Here is a 5,421-nt window from a genome sequence, read left to right on the forward strand (position 1 = left end):
ATTTATAAAGAAAAGTTTGTAGATACCCATAGAATTATTTCGAAAAAATCTAGTCCTGTCAATTGTCATTTATGTCAGAAGAGAATAACAAAATGTATCTAAATTTTCGAGTGCATTAAATAACTAAAATAAAATGGACAAAGCAACGGGTACTTGGAGGGTAAAGGTTAGTTTAAAATTCAAATATTTTATAAATCTTATAGTTCTACTGAGGCAGAAAAATCACTTCTATTTGTATCTTATTGCATCCTAGTAGTTGCTGCGGTCGGTCCGGTTTGAAGGGTGCAAATATATTACATACGGCTTTCCATGTAAATCCTGGAAGCATGTTCGATTTCAGTCATGACGATATTCGGAGTCTGTCCTCGGACTGTGATCATTTAACATAAGGTGGTTTTCACATCTTCAGTCTTTCCTACTTGCACCTGTAGGTTAAGCCACGGATGCGTTGCTACTTCTAGAGACTAAATTGGAATGCCTCCTATAATACAGCAACGCTTAGCATTGCTATTATAATTATAAGGTGGTAGAACCTTTTGGGTCGACTCCGACGGCACCACCGGCACACCTATTTCTGCCTCATAACAGCAGTGTTAAAAATAGCTGTTCTGGTTTGACGGGTGTGGACCCGTCCAGAGCATTTTTTAAGGGAGACATACTTTTCCGATGCGTTCCAGCTTAGCCCTCAGGGGTAGTGGCGCATCTGTGACCGACCTCAGGTAGGAATATCTAATCTTATCTGGGTTGATTACAGATGTCCATGGGCGGCAGTAGCCATTTACCATCAGGTGGGCTGCATGCTCGTTTGCTACTTCTACCACCTACTATATTAGATAGTGATTTACTGTTTTAATTCCTAAGTTCTTTCCAGTTAATGCGAGACCGACCGAAGTATTCGGACCTCTCCAATACTACAACTTGCTCAATGGCCACAGAGATACCGAGGAAAGAGCGAAGAAAACGAAATAGATTTAAGCGGGAGAAATTTATACAAAAAGAAAATTCTATGGAGTCTTTGGAAAAAAGCATCGAGATTAATTGCTGCAGCTGTTATTCAGCTGTATGTGGTATATTGAAGGAATTATGTAAAATTATCTGTGGCAAGTCTAATACTAAAATGAGTGAATTGTTCAATCGTTTCTTAGCAATTCTTTCTGGTTTGAAAAGGAATTGTTGGAATAATTTGAAGTGTCTTTGTTTTTTGCTTTATGCTGACAAATAAATTATTATTGTTGTGGTATTTTTTATTTGCTTTCACTGATATAAACAGAGAATAGTTGAGAATTGTTGGAGTCATTTCATGAATTATACAAACGCAAAAGCTCAGCATTATGTATTAAGTAACTAATTTATAGTCCCACAAACTTAACTGTACCTATGTGTGGCAGGGGTACCTCTCTTTTTTGACGAGGGGGAACCTTCAAAAGGTACCCAGTGTCGTGGGAGCGACACGGGGTTATGTGAATGAAGTGAAATTGTGTGAATGTGTGAATTTTACCGCTCTAAAACCCCCCCGGTGGCCATCCTCAGCGCTGCGAAGAGGACTCTGGAATCTCCTCCCAGGTGAGCCCAGGCGCTCTCCACACCGTCTGGTGTTTACGACGGTATGCGACAGGCAAGGGTTACCGTAGCCCTATTCTGGTCCCGGTACTACAGGGACAGTCATTAAGTACCCTAGCCGATAGTGATTTGTTTTTGAGGTATTCAAGTTTTTGTTCTTATTTCTAAATACCGATTTCAGGCGAATTGCGATTGCACTAGAGTCTTACTGTTCGCCACAGGTAAAGCACATTATCTTAGTTAACACTTTAAACTGTTATTGTTGTGATTATCAATGTAGATAAAAGTTTTATACCATTGTGGAAAGCTAGTGAAATAGGGCTATTATTTTAATTTACTACAGCGTATTGTCGCGCTGCTGTGTTCTGGTTTGAAGAGTAAATGAGGGTCTCTCTTTAGTCGTTCACTCTTGACAGAGCGGTCGTGGTTTCACGATGTTGCATCAGTTCTGGACGATGCCGCCCTTGCGATGCGCCTCCACTTGTTGCGGTCTTCGGCGTTGCGGCAACATTGGATAATGGAGGCTTGTGTGGTACTTTTTATTAAGTCGGTCCAACGCGTAGGAGATCGTCCGCGTGACCGCTTGCCTTCCATGTGCCCTTGGACAACGAGCCGTTCCATGGAGTTTTGATTTCGGACAACGTGTCCGAAGTATGAAATGAGGGTAAAGAAAGGTAAAGAAGGGGAAGGGTGGTAAGGGAGACGATTTATCCGAGGCGTTCCAGCTTAGTCCTCAGGGTTAGCAACGCACCTGTGGCTAACTTTAGGTATGAATCTAATCTTATCTGAGTTGATTACATGAGCGGCAGTAGCCACTTACCATCAGGTGGACTGCATGCTCGTTTGCTATCACAATACTAACAAAAGCCGTGGATTTTTTTTGACTTAAATTGTAGACGGATATTCAATAGGGAGGGACAAGGGAAACTAATATAAATAAATAAAAATCCTTATATTAAAACTTAATTTATTCAATATCTCATCTTTTTACAAAAACAACGATCTCCAAGAGATAAAAGACAACACCAAAATAAGCTAGAAAATCACATAAAAATAATTATTGCTAAAACGCCACTTGAACGTAGCGAAACCAAGTACCATTTATTAAGTTTAGTATTTTACTATTTGTATTATTACCGACAATTTTTGCGTATAGTCCGCGTCAAACCGCTAGTCCGCTCTGAAGTTGTTGCGCACCACTACAGCATATAATCCGTAGCAACGTAAGGGCATACTAACTGCGCCATGTCCCTGCGGAGGGTGCCGAGGTGCTAATATCTACAATTTGCTATTCACGACTCATTTCTATATTCAGAGCGGACTAGCAGTTTGGCGCGGACTATACAGATATATAAATAATATATCGGTTCCGTCCGAAATGAAGTTGTCAAATTCTATTTTTCTGAACGAAACCATAGCTGTCATTGCTGTCAAACAAAAATTCATTCTCAAAAAGTTATGTTAACTTCGGGTCTGCATCCGGACGCAAAACATAACTAACCAACCAACGTATACAGGGTGAATTTTTCAAATGGACCTTCAGGGCCAAATCCGAAACTATAAGGAAAAAAGATAATTTTCTTAAATATGAGGCTTTTCCTTCAGTTTGTGATCTATCATTACTTCCCACAATTTGATCCTTATAAGTAACACTATCTGATAGTAGAATAATATAGGGTACCTTTTTTTTCAAAATGAACTCGTTCGATTCCCGGCTAAAAAAAAATATTCTTTAAAAACGAATGATGCAGTTCTAGTTTTTATCAAAATCGGCCTCGTAACTCCTTTCAGCATTTTCGCTAATCCTTATAGTTTCGGATTCGGCTCTGAAGACCCATTTGAAAAATTCACCCTGTATATATTTTTCATAATAAGCATTAGGAATCCTCAATTTATAGGGTGAATAAATAAATAAGTCAACGGGTCTTTATTATCGCACACAGCACAAAAAAACTCAACAAATAGCTGATATAAAAAATGTGCACTTTCAATTTAACTTATTCACGCATTTATGGTTTTCTCCGGACTTTTATTAGAAATAGCATAAAACCCGACGTACATATTTTACAAGTGAATATTTTATTATATATTTTATAATAAAACATGTTGGAATTGGTCGATATATAACTTCATATAACTCAAAACAGAATTAAAATTGTGATGATGTTTTCAAAGTACAGTGCCCATATTATATACAATATTTTCAAACCATTACCTACCCTTCAGGCCCCACTGAACCATTTTCAAGGGACCGAAAAATGGGACCACATTTGATCTATCGACGCCCGTTTTTAATATTCAATCTATCTATTGCCTACCAAAGATTAACATTTGACGATTTCTTGACATTATCATTTTTCGATCTTTATAATTCTTTTCGATTCTTTTCGATCTTTTAAAGAATAGATAGTTTGACTATTAAAAACGGGCGAAAGTAGACAATTGACAATAATGTACAATAGAAATTTTATTTATATTTACATTAAGATTTGAAAAAAAAAATACCTTAGAATATTAAAAAGTAACAGTAGAATTTTCTCCTAATGTGATTTGGTACAAAACTTGTACCTTCAGAGGTACAAAAGATGTACCTCCTGTGGTACAAAAAATTGTACTTCACACAAATTACAGCTCATGTACAAATCGTGTATAGTCCGCGTAAAACTGCTAGTCCGCTCTTGAATATAGAAATGAATCGCGTCACCATAGCAAATTGTATGACTACTTGCTCGCAACAACTTCAGAGCGGACTAGCAGTTTGGCGCGGACTATATCTCTGTAAGTACAAATAATGTATGTACCTTCTTTGGTACAAGCCAAACCTTTTACATATTGTGGTACAAAAAATGTACCTCACACAAATGTGGTACACCTCACCTCACCTTATGTGCTACAAATCGGGTATCTCTGTAGGTACAATCTTTGTACCTTTAGTACAACCAATGTACGTCTCTTTTGTACCAATCTGGATATTTTGCAAACCAAAATACGATATTTAAAAATTTCGATCTTTCATTTGCAAAATTTGGACAGATTGAATATTAATAACAGACGTTAATACATCTCCTGAACTAAGATTCAAATAGTCTCAATAGAATTTGGGCTCTAATTCTAAAATAAACCGAATCACAGATGAGGACTAAGTTTAGACGCCTCGTGTCACAAATATGTTACAATGCTTGTTGAACATGTGTTTAACACTCATAGCCCCACACTAGGATTCCCTGTGTGATGGGTGCCATGGACACACACACAGAGACAAATACACAAACACCCAGACCCAGAATAGACATCCAAATTCATCATTCAGATATCTGTCTGGCCGGGGATCGAACCCGGGGCCCTCTGCACGTCAGACCGGTATGGTGACCGCTCCACGCGGGTCGTTCCAATTCAGTTTTATCAAATTAGTCATAAAAATCGTATGTCGTGTAAACGTAAACTTAATACTAGTGCATTATAAAATTGTGATTCAAACGGTAGAAAAGTCGATTAAAACTTAATGTAATGGTACAAAACTCATCCAACATTGGTACTATTTTCATTTGTGCGCGCGGTGTGTGTTTGCAAACTTTTTATGTTTTTTTCATAATATAGGAGTAGCAGTCGAGCATGCAGTCCACCTGATGGGAAGTGGCTACTGCAGCCCATGGACTCTGTAATCAACCCCAGATAAGATTAGATATTCCTACCTGAGGTCGGCCACAGATGCGCCGCTACCTCTGAGGACTAAGCTGGAACGCCTCGGGAAAGTATGTCTCCGTTACTACACCCTTCAAACCAGAACACAGCAGCGCTTAACACTGCTGTTATTAGGTAGAAATAGGTGTGGCGGTGGTGCCCCCTGGAGTCGATCACAAA

At 38.6% G+C, this 5,421-nt stretch overlaps 1 long non-coding RNA gene across 1 annotated transcript; it reads left to right on the forward strand.

Annotated features, from left to right (window-relative positions):
• The first annotated feature begins 60 nt into the window (after positions 1-60).
• On the forward strand, positions 61-1,240 carry LOC140751403 (uncharacterized). The gene is made up of 2 exons (XR_012103313.1): positions 61-166; positions 872-1,240. It is a non-coding gene; the product is annotated as an uncharacterized LOC140751403 (long non-coding RNA).
• The last annotated feature ends 4,181 nt before the right edge of the window (positions 1,241-5,421 follow it).

Source organism: Epargyreus clarus, unplaced genomic scaffold (assembly GCF_041222505.1).
Source record: "Epargyreus clarus isolate Ecla_fem2 unplaced genomic scaffold, WU_Ecla_fem_2.2 ptg000022l, whole genome shotgun sequence".
NCBI classification, from domain to species: Eukaryota; Metazoa; Arthropoda; class Insecta; order Lepidoptera; family Hesperiidae; genus Epargyreus; species Epargyreus clarus.